The sequence below is a fragment of the Salvelinus alpinus genome, chromosome 9, assembly GCF_045679555.1.
Source record: "Salvelinus alpinus chromosome 9, SLU_Salpinus.1, whole genome shotgun sequence".
Lineage (NCBI taxonomy): Eukaryota > Metazoa > Chordata > Actinopteri > Salmoniformes > Salmonidae > Salvelinus > Salvelinus alpinus.
Window position 1 is genome coordinate 10,975,819 of NC_092094.1, and position 15,886 is coordinate 10,991,704.

A 15,886-nucleotide genomic window follows, 5' to 3' on the forward strand; every position below is an offset into this window, starting at 1 on the left:
ACTGGTACTGAACCCAGGTCTGCTAGCTAGCCACCTGTCAACCTCTCTGCCTGTCTGTCTGTCTGTCTGTCTGTCTGTCTCTGCTATTTCTGTTCCACTTACCTTCAGCTCCATCTCAATCACCGTGGCAGCGGTGGTGGTGGAGAGACAGACCCGAGGTCAGCTGGGTGTTGTGTGGTGTCTGTCTAAAGCTGCCGGTCTGGCTGTCGTTCAGTTTAAAGCTCAATCAAACACAGCTCAAATACTGGTACTGAACCCAGGTCTGCTAGCTAGCCACCTGTCAACCTCTCTGCCTGTCTGTCTGCCTGTCTGTATGAGGGGGCGGTAGGTCTGCCTGACAGAATGACAAAGAAAAAAGGTTAATTGTGACATTTTGAATTTGTATTTCAAGCTCTGATATTCCGTGGTTCAGTGGATTCAGAGGTTGTTATATGATGATTAATGAAGGTTAGATGAGTCCATGACACTCATAATCATGACTTATAAATGGTGGATCCATAAGCTCCTAACTACCACACATAGTACTACGTGAAGGTATCTCATACAGCCAAGACAGACAAAGTAAAACAATCTCATGGATTGAATACATATTCTTTCCTACAATAGGAGGTACTGTAGATGATATGTTTTGTAAAGGAGGCTGAATGTTTCATGTTTACTTTCCTATTACCATTTATCTGATGGAAATGTGGTACAAAACAATGTGTAGCTACACTACATGACCAAAAGTATGTGGACACCTGTGATTCTTCACACCAGTGAATGCATTTGCAGCGCTCCGGAGTCCAATGGCGGTGAGCTTTACACCAGTCCAGGTGACGCTTGGCATTGCGTATAGTGATCTTAGGCTTATGTGTGGCTGGAAACCCATCTCATGAAGCTTCCGACGAACAGTTTGTCACGACCTATCACAAGGATGACGCTGGAGAGACGAAGCAGGTACGGGGAGTAACATTTAATAAATAACGGACATGGAACGAGACATAAACAGCTTAGCAAACAGAAAAACAATCAATGCAGAAGCAGGGAACAGAGCTGGGGAACTGACACATATAGGGGAGGAAATGAACAGGTGATAAGAGAGTCCAGGTGAGTCCAATAACGCTGATGCGCGTGACAAGGAAAGGCAGGTGTACGTGATGGATGGCAGGAGTGAGTGATGCAAGGCATTCTGGCGCCCTCAAGCGCCAGGGGGAGGGGAAGAGCGGGAGCAGACGTGACACAGTTATTGTGCTGACGTTACTTCCAGAGGCAGTTTGGAACTCGGTAGTGATTGTTGCAATCTGAGGACAGACGATTTTTACGCGCTCTGCGCTTCAGTACTCGGTGGTCTCGTTCTGTGAGCTTCTGTGGCCTACCACTTCGCGGGTGAGCTGTTTTTGCTCCTAGACGTTTCCACTTCACAATAACAGCACTTACAGATGAACTGACTTGTTGGAAAGATGGCATGCTATGACGGTGTCACTGAGCTCCTCACTAAGGACGTTCTACTGCCTATGTTTGTCTATGGAGATTGCATGGCTGTGTGCTCAATTTTATACACCTGTCAGCAACGGGTGTGGCTGAAATAAGCGAATCCACTAACTTGAAGGGGTGTCCACATACCTTTGTATACATAGTGTATGTTGCCAGGGGAAATGAACGGCGGTGTATTACCACGGGGTCTCTGCAGCTCTCTGATATCAATATGCTTTGCTGGAACTAAATTGGATTGGCTTCTTCAATCATTTTGGATATGGATTCCAGTGAGTGTCTTAGTGTTTACCGTGACATAGTTATTTGGAGAGAAGCCCTTGAGTCTCAGAAAAGCCTTCGGTTATGTAGCTAGCCCCACACATATACACACTCACACATATACACACATATACACACACACTCACACCATACACACACACACAGTCACACATATACACACATATACACACATATACACACATATACACACACTCTCTCTCTCTCTCTCTCTCTCTCTCTCTCTCTCTCTCTCTCTCTCTCTCTCTCTCTCTCTCTCTCTCTCTCTCTCTCTCTCTCTCTCTCTCTCTCTCACACTCTCACACACTCTCACACACTCTCACACACACACGCGCACACGCGCGCGCGCAGTGAGCTTTACACCTCTCCAGGAGATGCTTGGCATTGCGCATGGTGATCTTAGGCTTATGTGCAGCTGGAAACCCACACAAACTCACACCATACATACACACTCACACACTCAAACACTCACACCATACATACACACTCAGATACTCACACACACACACACACACACACACACACACACACACACACACACACACACACACACACACACACACACACACACACACACACACACACACACACACACACACACACACACACACACACACACACACACACACACACACACTCACACCATACACACATACACACACTCACACACATCTTGTACATACATACAATCAGTGCATTCAGAAAGTATTCAGACCCCTTGAGTTTTTCCACATTTTGTTACGTTACAGCCTTATTCTAAAATGAATTAAATAAAACAATTTCCTTATCAATCTACACACAATACATAATGACAAAGCAAAAACTTTTTTTTAGAACATTTTGAAAATGTAAATAACAGAAATACCATATTTACATAAGTATGTGCATCCTGTTTCCACTGATCATCCTTCAGATGTTTCTACAACTTGATTGGAGTCCACCTGTGGTAAATTCAATTGATTGGACATTTGGAAAGGCACACATCTGTCTATTTAAGGTCCCACAGTTGACAGTGCATGTCAGAGCAAAAAACAAGCCATGAGGTCGAAGGAATTATCCATATAGCTCTGATACAGGATTGTGTTGAGGCACATATTTGGGGAAGGGTACCAAAAAATGGCTGCAGCATTGAAGGTCCCCAAGAACACAGTGAGTGGCCTCCATCATTCTTAAATAGAAGAAGTTTGGAACCACCAAGACTCTTCCTAGAGCTTGGTTAAGGAGGTGACCATGAACCCGATGGTCACACTGACAGAGCTCCAGAGTTCGTCTGTGGAGATGGGAGAACCTTCCAGAAGGACAACCATCTCTGCAGCACGCCACCAATCAGGGCTTTATGGTAGAGTGGCCAGATGGAAGCCACTGCTCAGTAAAAGGCACATGACAGCCCACTTGGAGTTTGCCCAAAAGCACCTAAAGACTCTCAGACCATGAGAAACAAGATTCTCTGGTCTGATGAAACCAAGATTGAACTCTTTGATCTGAATGCCAAGCGTCACATCTGGAGGAAACCTGGCACCATCCCAACGTTGAAGCATGGTGGTGGCAGCATCATGCTGTGGGGATGTTTTTCAGCGGCAGGGACTGGGAGTTAGGATAGAGGGAAAGATGAACGGAGCAAAGTACAGAGATCCTTTCGAAAACCTGCTCCAGAGCCTCAGGACCTCAGAGTGGGACAACGACCCTAAGCACACAGCCAAGACAATGCAGGAGTGGTTTCGGGTCTCTGAATGTTTATGAGTGACCCAAAGACCGGACTTGAACCTGATCCAACATCTCTGGAGAGACCTGAAAATAGCTGTGCAGCGACAGTCCCCATCCAACCTGACAGAGCTTGAGAGGATCTGCAGAGAAGAATGGGAAACTCCCCAAATACAGGCGTGCCAAGCTTGTAGCGTCAAACCCAAGAAGACTCGAGGCTGTAATCACTTCCAAAGGTGCTTCAACAAAGTACAGAGCAAAGGGTCTGAATACTTATGTAAATGTGATATTTAATTTAGTAATATTTTTAATATTTTCTACGTTTCTGAAAAATAGTTTTTGCATTTTTTGGGGGGTATTGTGTGTAGATTGATAAGGAAAAAACATTTGTTTTTATCCATTTTAGAATAAGGCTGTAATGTAACCAAATGTGGAAAAAGTCAAGAGGTCTGAATACCTTCCGAATGCACTGTATATACATACATAAACATACATTTTTATTTATTTATTTTTATTTAACCTTTATTTAACCAGGTAGGCAAATTGAGAACACGTTCTCATTTACAATTGCGACCTGGCCAAGATAAAGCAAAGCAGTTCGACACATACAACAACACATAGTTACACATGGAGTAAAACAAACATATAGTCAATGATACAGTGAAAAAAAATAAGTCTATATACAATGTGAGCAAGTGAGGTGAGATAAGGGAGGTGAAGGCAAACAAATATATGTATAAATAAATAAAAAATATAAAAAGGCCATGGTGGCGAAGTAAATACAACACAGCAAGTAAAATAAAACTAAAAACACTGGAATGGTTGGTTTGCAGTGGAAGAAAGTGCAAAGTAGAGACAGAAATAATGGGGTGCAAAGGAGCAAAATAAATAAATAAATACAGTAGGTAAAGAGGTAGTTGTTTGGGCTAAATTATAGATGGGCTATGTACAGGTGCAGTAATCTATGAGCTGCTCTGACAGCTGGTGCTTAAAGCTAGTGAGGGAGATAAGTGTTTCCAGTTTCAGAGATTTTTGTAGTTCGTTCCAGTCATTGGCAGCAGAGAACTGGAAGGAGAGGCGGCCAAAGGAAGAATTGGTTTTGGGGGTGACCAGAGAGATAAACCTGCTGGAGCGCGTGCTACAGGTAGGTGTTGCTATGGTGACCAGCGAGCTGAGATAAGGGGGGACTTTACCTAGCAGGGTCTAGCAGGGTCTACATACATACATACATACATACATACATACATACATACATACATACATACATACATACATACATACATACATACCTCAGATATGTGCTGTTTTCACTCCTTCCTTGCACAGTTGGACTGTTTCAAGTCCATTTCACAGTAGGAACATCAATGGTTTATGAAAGATTAGGCTGTGCTACACTGTGTAAAAATATACGCTTTGTATTCTAGACAAAAGCAACATCCTGTTCCCGGCATGGTAGGAGTCAGTTCATCGTTAGGGTTCTAAATCAATATCAAATACAATGTTATTTGTCACGTGCTTCGTAAGCAACAGGTGTAGACTAACAGGGAAATGCTTAAGATGAACTCAGCCTTTAGATCAGGGAGGGACAACTCCAGTCCTCAGGGGTCTGATTAGTGTCACACTTTTGTCCCAGCCCCAGCTAACACACCTGACTCCAACAATCTACTAATCATGATTTTCAGTTTAGAATACAATTAGTTTAAACAGCTGTGTTTGCTAGGGATGGAGGAAAAGTGTGACACCACTCTGGCCCCTGAGGACTGGAGTTGCCCTTCCCTGCTTTAGATGCTTTTGGGAAACCGGTCCCTGGTCTGTAAACTATGGTGTGACTGGGATGGGGTCCAAGGCAGACAACATGAAAGAGGATTACTGGTTTATAGATATATGAGACATAGAGAGTGCCTCCCCCTCAGATATACAAGACATAGAGAGGGGAATTACAGAACTGTGTCACAAATATGCAAACCGCTGCAAAACTATTTCACTGTGAAACATCATCAGGAGGGTAGTAAATTTGTTATTTGGTTGGTAATAGTCTCGTTTGCCAGACTCACAGCGGCTCTGGGAAGAGACTAGATTGGTAAAGCGGTGTTCTGTTTGATGGAAAGGGGAAGAGGTCATATAGCTAGTGGCATATGAATACTGATATCTAAGACTATATTTATCTCCCCTGTTTTTCAGGTTGAAGGAGAACAGTGATTAAGAGGAGGATAGATTCTTGAAGAGGAGAGTGGAGTGGACAGAGACTTCTCTGGTAAGTTATGCAGTAACATGCAGTACTGTAGCTCCACACTGTCAACATACAGTACTGTAGCTCCATACTGTCAACATACAGTACTGTAGCTCCATACTGTCAACATGCAGTACTGTAGCTCCATACTGTCAACATACAGTACTGTAGCTCCATACTGTCAACATACAGTACTGTAGCTCCACACTGTCAACATGCAGTACTGTAGCTCCATACTGTCAACATACAGTACTGTTTCTCCATACTGTCAACATGCAGTACTGTAGCTCCACACTGTCAACATGCAGTACTGTAGCTCCACAGTGTCAACATGCAGTACTGTAGCTCCACACTGTCAACATACAGTACTGTAGCTCCATACTGTCAACATGCAGTACTGTAGCTCCATACTGTCAACATACAGTACTGTAGCTCCACACTGTCAACATACAGTACTGTAGCTCCACACTGTCAACATACAGTACTGTAGCTCCATACTGTCAACATACAGTACTGTAGCTCCATACTGTCAACATACAGTACTGTAGCTCCCTACTGTCAACATACAGTACTGTAGCTCCATACTGTCAACATACAGTACTGTAGCTCCACACTGTCAACATACAGTACTGTAGCTCCATACTGTCAACATACAGTACTGTAGCTCTATCCTGTCAACATACAGTACTGTAGCTCCATACTGTCAACATACAGTACTGTAGCTCCATACTGTTAACATGCAGTACTGTAGCTCCATACTGTCAACATACAGTACTGTAGCTCCATACTGTCAACATGCAGTACTGTAGCTCCATACTGTCAACATGCAGTACTGTAGCTCCATACTGTCAACATACAGTACTGTAGCTCCACACTGTCAACATGCAGTACTGTAGCTCCCTACTGTCAACATGCAGTACTGTAGCTCCATACTGTCAACATGCAGTACTGTAGCTCCATACTGTCAACATACAGTACTGTAGCTCCATACTGTCAACATGCAGTACTGTAGCTCCATACTGTTAACATGCAGTACTGTAGCTCCACACTGTCAACATACAGTACTGTAGCTCCACACTGTCAACATACAGTACTGTAGCTCCATACTGTCAACATGCAGTACTGTAGCTCCATACTGGTACTGTACGTCCCTGCTTCTTTGTGCTGGATATTTTTTCAGTCCACATTTCATACCCAACATCCTCTCTTTCCAAAACAGTTTAATTTCCCTCAAATACTTGGAATGTTATTGGCTTGCTCTCAAACTCAAACATTAATATATTTTCTCACTTCTAATGTGAATGGAAACCACTGTCTGTTAGGCTTGTCTGGGAGGTTTCTGCTCTCTCACATGAGTTCTCCATCTATGATATTGCCAACATGCTAAATGGAAGGCATTCATATTTTATCATAACGTGGCACTGTACAATAAAGTGGTCTAGCCTAGAGGGGAACTTTTTATTGTTCCCGGTTTGGCCCAGGGATGTTTTTAGAACGTTCTTGGGACGTTGTGTCATGGTCCCCTGAACGTTCTTGGGACGTTGTGTCATGGTCCCCTGAACGTTCTTGGGATGTTGAGTCATGGTCCCCTGAATGTCCCCTGAACGTTCTTGGGACGTTGTGTCATGGTACCCTGAATATCCCCTGAACGTTCTTGGGACATTCTGTCATGGTCCCCTGGAGGTTTTAAATCACTATGAATCACTATGATAATTATAATTGTGTGTATTTTTTACAGAGCTGAGTGTAGGCTTGGCAACAGTAACAAGGGGTGCTGTGTAATTTCTTTGAGACTATCAGATGGCTTCCCTGGGACAAACCGGGAACTAGACAAAAACCTCCAGGGTACCATGACACAACGTCCCAAGAACGTCCTGAGAGAGAGAGAGAGAGAGAGAGAGAGAGAGAGGTGACAGACAGAGAGAGAGGGGGGGAGAGGGGGGAGAGGTGGGGGAGAGAGAGAGAGAGGTGACAGAGAGAGAGAGAGGGGGGGGAGAGGTGGGGAGAGAGAGAGAGAGAGAGAGAGAGAGGGGGGAGAGGTGGGGGGGAGAGAGATAGAGAGAGAGGTGACAGAGAGAGATAGAGGGGGGGAGAGGTGGGGGGGGGAGAGATAGAGAGAGAGGGGAAGATGTAAAGGAACATTTCAGTCTCTGACCTCATCTAGCCCCTCAGCTAAATGTCTGAAGACACATTCACTGTCTTTCTGTCTCATCCTCTCTCTTTGTTCATCTTTCACACTCTTTCTTTCTCCACATTCTCTCTCCCTGTCCCCTCTCTCTCTCTTTACCGTTTTCTCTCTCTTTCTCTATCGCTCTCTCTTTTATCTCTCTCTCTGCCGGGGTGGTGATTCAAATGTGTTGACTCAGCCTCTCTGGCCTGGAACACACAGTGGTATTGACCAACACATTCACAACAAGTAACAGAGAGAGAGAGAGAGAGGGGAAGGCTGAGGGCCAGAGTGGGGACAGGAGCCAGAGAGAGAGATAGAGTGGGTGAGAGAGAGACTGACCCAAACTTAAGGAAAGCTTTGACTATGTACAGACTCAGTGAGCATAGCTTTGCAATTGAGAGAGGCCGCCGTAGGCAGACCTGGCTTGCAAGAGAAGACAGGCTATGTGCACACTGCCCACAAAATGAGGTGGAAACTGAGCTGCACTTCCTAACCTCATGCCAAATGTATGACCATATTAGAGGCACATATTTCCCTCAGATTACACAGATCCACAAAGAACTAGAAAACAAACCCAATTTTAATAAACTCCCATATCTACTGGGTGAAATACCACAGTGTGCCACCACAGCAGCAACATTTGTGACCTGTTGCCACAAGAAAGGTCAACCAGTGAAGAACAAACACCATGGTAAATACAACCCATATTTATGTTGATTTATTTTCTATTTTATACTTTAACCATTTGCACATCGTTACAACACTTTATATATACATAATATGACATTTGTAATGTCTTTATTCATGTGGAACTTCTGTGAGTGGAATGTTTACTGTTCATATATATTGTTTATTTCACTTGTGTATATTATCTACTTCACTTGCTTTGGCAATGTTAACGTATGTTTCCCATGCCAATAAAGCCTCTTGAATTGAAATTAAATGGAATTGAGATAGAGAGGGGGTGTGTGTGTGTGGGGGGGAGCCAGAGTGAGCAAGAGAGACAGACAGAAAGAGAAAGAGGTCAACAAACAGAGAGAGAGGGGACCACAGAGTGAGGACTGTAGACTGAATCAGCAGTTTGAAACACAGTGAGGCGTGAACCAACGGGTCTTTGTGAGCGGCAGCATTCATTACCGAGGGATGAATAGAAGCGATGCAGAGGTTTCTATTCACTTCACCCATGGCTCTCTTTTACGGGGTTCCCTCGCCTCACGTGCTTTGGTGTTATTGTTGTGTGCGTTTGTGTGTTTTGATGCTAGGTGGCAGGGACAGGGGGGTGAGAGGAGGAGACCCACCCAGAATGTCAACTTGTTGCTGTAGTTTGATAAACACACATGAATATAGGATTATTATATCCGTATGAGAAATCAAATCAAGGTACTTGTGGTGTTGAGTAAGAACCACTTCACTACACTATGGTAGCCTCCTACAATACACTTCAGTAGGTTAAAAATAACCAAATATAAGATTTCCTTGTGAAAAAGGCAATGTCCCTGCCTCCAAGCTACTAGATGCAATCTGCCGCTGTGTGCTAGTGCCTAGTGCAGGGGATTATTTCATCTCTGAGAGCAGCAGGTTGCTCTCCCCTGGTGAAAGCAATGAGATTACTCAGCAGCAGGGCTGAGATCAGCTGTAGCACAGGTGGGGTCACACACACACACACACACACACACACACACACACACACACACACACACACACACACACACACACACACACACACACACACACACACACACACACACACACACACACACACACACACACACACACACCTCTCAGCTGGTCCCAGATCAGCTGATATACAGACAGATGGGATAAAGACAACAGTGACTTCAGACAGATACTGTACACAGACTGAAGCACTGTTTTAATAGCTCTCTGACATCTCTCCTGACTTCTCTTCTTGTTGAAGCCTCTGGCTGCGCCCTGAAGAGACATGGATAGAGAGAGTGTGGGGTAGAAAGAGAGAGGGGGGAGGAGAGAGAGAGAGAGAGAGAGAGAGAGAGAGAGAGAGAGAGAGAGAGAGAGACCTAACCACTGTGACTGACCCAAACTTAAGGAAAGCTTTGACTATGTACAGACTCAGTGAGCATAGCCTTGCTATTGAGAAAGGCCGCCGTTGGCAGACATGGCTCTCAAGAGAAGACAGGCTATGTGCACACTGCCCACACAATGCGGTGGAAACTGAGCTGCACTTCCTAACCTCCTGCCAAATGTATGACCATATCAGAGACACATATTTCCCTCAGATTACACAGATCCACAAAGAACTAGAAAAGAAACCCAATTTTAATAAACTCCCATATCTATTGGGTGAAATACCACAGTGTGCAATCACAACAGCATGATTTGTGACCTGTTGCCACAAGAAAAGGGCAACCAGTGAAGAACAAACACCATGGTAAATACAACCCATATTTATGTTTATTTATTTTCCCTTTTGTACTTTAACCTTTTGCACATTTTTACAACACTGTATATAGACATACTATGACATTTGTAATGTCTTTATTCTTTTTGAACTTCTATGAGTGCAAGGGGGAGAGAGGGAGGGAGAGAGAGAGAGAGAGAGAGAGAGAGACATATATAGAGAGAGAGACATATAGAGATGGCCTGACAACCTGGTGAACAGATGAACACATGGAGAGGCAGAGGAGATGCCAGTCATTCTATAGCTGTCTCTCCATCTCATCACTCTGTTTCTTCGCTCTCTCCTCCCTCTCCTTCTCTTTCCCCTTCTCCATATCCCCCTCAATATTGCTCCTTTTCTCAATGTATTTATTTATCCATCAGTCCACCTTAAGCACAAGGATAAAGTTGCTTTTCTTTTCCAAGCTGTTCAATAGAAACAAAATCCTTTTGGATGGATGGCAAAAGGACAGACGATTTCAAGCCATGTCTAGTAATTCAGAATATCACCGCAGCTGGACAGAAGGGATTTTCCTCACATGTTCGGCTGGCCTGGTGTGTGATGCCGGCATCTATCTATCTGGAAGAGGTCCATGCGCAGGGGTGGCTGAGAAATCCAATGATTTATGTGGGCGTTAAGTCTGGTTCATGGTCCCAATACCAAGTCTATCTGCTCATCAATATAAAACACATGCTTCACAGTGTTGCGTGTTGCAGAATACAAATGCACCTGCTGCAATCCCTGCAAATGACAAGACTGTGGGTGTTTCTCAATATGCATAATGAATCCTCATTAAGGCCAAGAGAAGACTGTGGGTGTTTCTCAATATGCATAATGAATCCTCATTAAGGCCAAGAGAAGACTGTGGGTGTTTCTCAATATGCATAATGAATCCTCATTAAGGCCAAGAGAAGACTGTGGGTGTTTCTCAATATGCATAATGAATCCTCATTAAGGCCAAGAGAAGACTGTGGGTGTTTCTCAATATGCATAATGAATCCTCATTAAGGCCAAGAGAAGACTGTGGGTGTTTCTCAATATGCATAATGAATCCTCATTAAGGCCAAGAGAAGACTGTGGGTGTTTCTCAATATGCATAATGAATCCTCATTAAGGCCAAGAGAAGACTGTCGGTGTTTCTCAATATGCTTAATGAATCCTCATTAAGGCCAAGAGAAGACTGTGGGTGTTTCTCAATATGCATAATGAATCCTCATTAAGGCCAAGAGAAGACTGTGGGTGTTTCTCAATATACATAATGAATCCTCATTAAGGCCAAGAGAAGACTGTGGGTGTTTCTCAATATGCATAATGAATCCTCATTAAGGCCAAGAGAAGGCTGTGGGTGTTTCTCAATATGCTTAATGAATCCTCATTAAGGCCAAGAGAAGACTGTGGGTGTTTCTCAATATGCATAATGAATCCTCATTAAGGCCAAGAGAAGACTGTGGGTGTTTCTCAATATGCATAATGAATCCTCATTAAGGCCAAGAGAAGACTGTGGGTGTTTCTCAATATGCTTAATGAATCCTCATTAAGGCCAAGAGAAGACTGTGGGTGTTTCTCAATATGCATAATGAATCCTCATTAAGGCCAAGAGAAGACTGTGGGTGTTTCTCAATATGCATAATGAATCCTCATTAAGGCCAAGAGAAGACTGTGGGTGTTTCTCAATATGCTTAATGAATCCTCATTAAGGCCAAGAAAAGACTGTGGGTGTTTCTCAATATGCGCACTACCATGCTCCGAGCACACTAATTGGAGCATGAATCAAAGTATGATAATGGAGCACTGAAGGCACTTTTCGGATGCATACTCCGCTAGTACACATTTGGAAGCATGCATCGATGCAAGTTTCAACGAAAAGTATTGACAGAAGTCTGATGCACACACAATGGCGGACATTGTTTTGGGCTGAAGCGAGAGAAAAAAAACCTCAGACTTCGGAATGAAATGTTGCCCATTCACATCTCATATGTTGCCTGACTACAATATTTTATCTTGATACGTTAATAAATACAATCTGTGTTAATTTTGGCATGTTTACCTTTCTACAATACCCACTGTAGTGTGCATAGATCGCAAGGCCATAGTAAGTTAATAGGGCTAACTGGCTGGCTACTACTGTTACCTAGCTAGATACCCAAGAAGAATTGACATCTACCTTGCATAACATAATTTAAAAACAATTGCCTGTTAAACTATCTGGTTAGCTAGACTATTACGATTCACATAAAGCTAACTGATAGTTATGAAGTGAAACATTTGCTTTGTACACTGCTCAAAAAAATTAAGGGAACACTAAAATAACACATCCTAGATCTGAATGAATGAAATATTCATATTAAATACTTTTATCTTTACATAGTTGAATGTGCTAACAACAAAATCACACAAAAATGATCAATGGAAATCAAATTTATCAACCCATGGAGGTCTGGATTTGGAGTCACACTCAAAATTAAAGTGGAAAACCACACTACAGGCTGATCCAACTTTGATGTAATGTCCTTAAAACAAGTCAAAATGAGGCTCAGTAGTGTGTGTGTGGCCTCCACGTGCCTGTATGACCTCCCTACAACGCCTGGGCATGCTCCTGATGAGGTGGCGGATGGTCTCCTGAGGGATCTCCTCCCAGACCTTGACTAAAGTATCCCCCAACTCCTATACAGTCTGTGGTGCAACGTGGCATTGGTGGATGGAGTGAGACATGATGTCCCAGATGTGCTCAATTGGATTCAGGTCTGGGGAACGGGCGGGCCAGTCCATAGCATCAATGCTTTCCTCTTGCAGGAACTGCTGACACACTCCAGCCACATGAGGTCTAGCATTGTCTTGCATTAGGAGGAACCCAGGGCCAACCGCACCAGCATATGGTCTCACAAGGGGTCTGAGGATCTCATCTCGGTACCTAATGGCAGTCAGGCTACCTCTGGCGAGCACATGGAGGGCTGTGCGGCCCCCCAAAGAAATGCCACCCCACACCATGACTGACCCACCGCCAAACCGGTCATGCTGGAGGATGTTGCAGGCAGCAGAACGTTCTCCACGGCGTTTCCAGACTCTGTCACATGTGCTCAGTGTGAACCTGCTTTCATCTGTGAAGAGCACAGGGCACCAGTGGCGAATTTGCCAATCTTGGTGTTCTCTGGCAAATGCCAAACGTCCTGCACGGTGTTGGGCTGTAAGCACAACCCCCACCTGTGGACGTCGGGCCCTCATACCACCCTCATGGAGTCTGTTTCTGACCGTTTGAGCTGACACATGCACATTTGTGGCCTGCTGGAGGTCATTTTGCAGGGCTCTGGCAGTGCTCCTCCTGCTCCTCCTTGCACAAAGGCGTAGGTAGCGGTCCTGCTGCTGGGTTGTTGCCCTCCTACGGCCTCCTCCACGTCTCCTGATGTACTGGCCTGTCTCCTGGTAGCGCCTCCATGCTCTGGACACTACGCTGACAGACACAGCAAACCTTCTTGCCACAGCTCGCATTGATGTGCCATCCTGGATGAGCTGCACTACCTGAGCCACTTGTGTGGGTTGTAGACTCCGTCTCATGCTACCACTAGAGTGAAAGCACCGCCAGCATTCAAAAGTGACCAAAACATCAGCCAGGAAGCATAGGAACTGAGAAGTGGTCTGTGGTCACCACCTGCAGAACCACTCCTTTATTGGGGGTGTCTTGCTAATTGCCTATAATTTCCACCTGTCTATTCCATTTGCACAACAGCATGTGAAATTTATTGTCAAGCAGTGTTGCTTCCTAAGTGGACAGTTTGATTTCACAGAAGTGTGATTGACTTGGAGTTACATTGTGTTGTTTAAGTGTTCCCTTTATTTTTTTGAGCAGTGTATATAACTAGGCAAGTCAGTTAAGAACAAATTCTTATTTACAATGACGGCCTACTGGGGAACAGTGGGTTAACTGCCTTGTTCAGGGGCAGAATGACAGATTTTTACCTTGTCTGCTCGCGGATTTGATCCAGCAACTTTTACGGTTACTGGCCCAACGCTCCAACCACTAGGCTACCTGCTGCCATTGTCCTGGCTGGAAGAAGGTTCAGTGAATAGGGAGGTGCAGCGTGAGGTAATGCAGTAGGGGGGAGTGATCCTCAAAATGTAATGATTTATGTGTTCTCCACACTCTCATCCTCACATATATGTATATATATATATATATGCTACATATGGTTACTCAAGAGAACATCCTCTGAGAATGCAGTCAGAGCATGAGAGTATGGAGCATGGTAGTATGCATGCTGAGAAACACCCTAGATCTCACTTTATATCAGGGATTTGTTGCACCAGTTGCGAGATTGAATTTCTGTTGCATTTCCCGTACTGTGACCTTCAGTGGGCTTATGTGTAAAAGATGTTTAATCCTCCTTCATAGACATGAGATAAGAATTTACATTCAGAGGTGTCTGTGGTCTGACTCTATACTACAATGATTAATGCTCTTGTCATTCCTTCTCTGGTGCACTAAAATGACCCTGAGTATTGAGTCCCAGCCCTGAAAGCGTGCCATACAAACTCAGGCTGCACAACTTGGTGCCTGGGTTGACCCCCTTATGCTGCTCTTAGCCCTCTGTGGGTAGTGGTCAGAGCAGAACAAAACCCTGTTCACACTGTCGTATAGCTTGGCTTGGCTTGGTTCAGCTCAGCTCAGTTGTGTGAAAGTGGTAGAAGAGACATGCAGGCCATGCTAGCTTTACCCACCCAATTGACCCTGGCCTGAGCATTGACCCTGGCCTGAGCGTTGAGCCCTGGCTTGAGCGTTGAGCCCTGGCCTGAGCGTTGAGCCCTGGCCTGAGCGTTGAGCCTTGACCTGAGCGTTGAGCCCTGGCCTGAGCGTTGAGCCCTGGCCTGAGCGTTGAGCCCTGGCCTGAGCGTTGAGCCCTGGCCTGAGCGTTGAGCCCTGGCCTGAGCGTTGAGCCCTGGCCTGAGCGTTGAGCCCTGGCTTGAGCGTTGAGCCCTGGCCTGAGCGTTGAGCCCTGGCCTGAGCGTTGAGCCCTGGCCTGAGCGTTGAGCCCTGGCCTGAGCGTTGAGCCCTGGCCTGAGCGTTGAGCCCTGGCCTGAGCGTTGAGCCCTGGCCTGAGCGTTGAGCCCTGGCCTGAGCGTGGCACACAAACCAGTGGCGGCTGATGACGAGGACGTACAGGATATACTGGTTATTAGGTGGACACAGGCCAAGTATGCACAGCTGAGTAGCTGGCCTGCTGATTGGCTGAACCTTTAATGCTGCCCCCAGCCCTCTCTGGGCCTGTCCGGAGTGGTTCTGAGCACCAGTGCTATACAATGGCTTCAGCCACCCATTACTGTACAGCGCACACCACTCAGACAGACCTCTCCCCTGCATTAGCTCCTACTTCCTATCCTAATCCCAACTCTAGCCTGACTGGAACAGTGTTATTAGTGGAAGTGGAATATGGACTGTTAGTGTTAAATCAAATCCCATGATGTTCCATTCCGGAACCATGTGAAACAGTGTTTGGCAGATGAGGAGCTGATTTTCCAGACATAAAGACAGGACTTGTTGGGGCTATTATTTTAGATGGGCCAGACATGACAGCAGGCAGGATGTGTGTTTAGATGGAGACCGTCTGGGAACAGGACCAAATAC

General features: G+C 45.0%; 1 protein-coding gene across 17 annotated transcripts in view; it reads left to right on the top strand.

The window, feature by feature from the left end:
- LOC139584306 (neuronal cell adhesion molecule-like) overlaps positions 1 to 15,886 on the top strand; it is a 173,977-nt gene that overhangs the window by 61,599 nt on the left and 96,492 nt on the right. For all 17 annotated transcript variants that reach the window (XM_071415982.1, XM_071415989.1, XM_071415986.1 and 14 more), the window contains exon 2: positions 5,635 to 5,707. The gene's annotated coding sequence lies outside the window, so the exon portion shown is untranslated. The remainder of the gene's footprint in view (positions 1 to 5,634; positions 5,708 to 15,886) is intronic.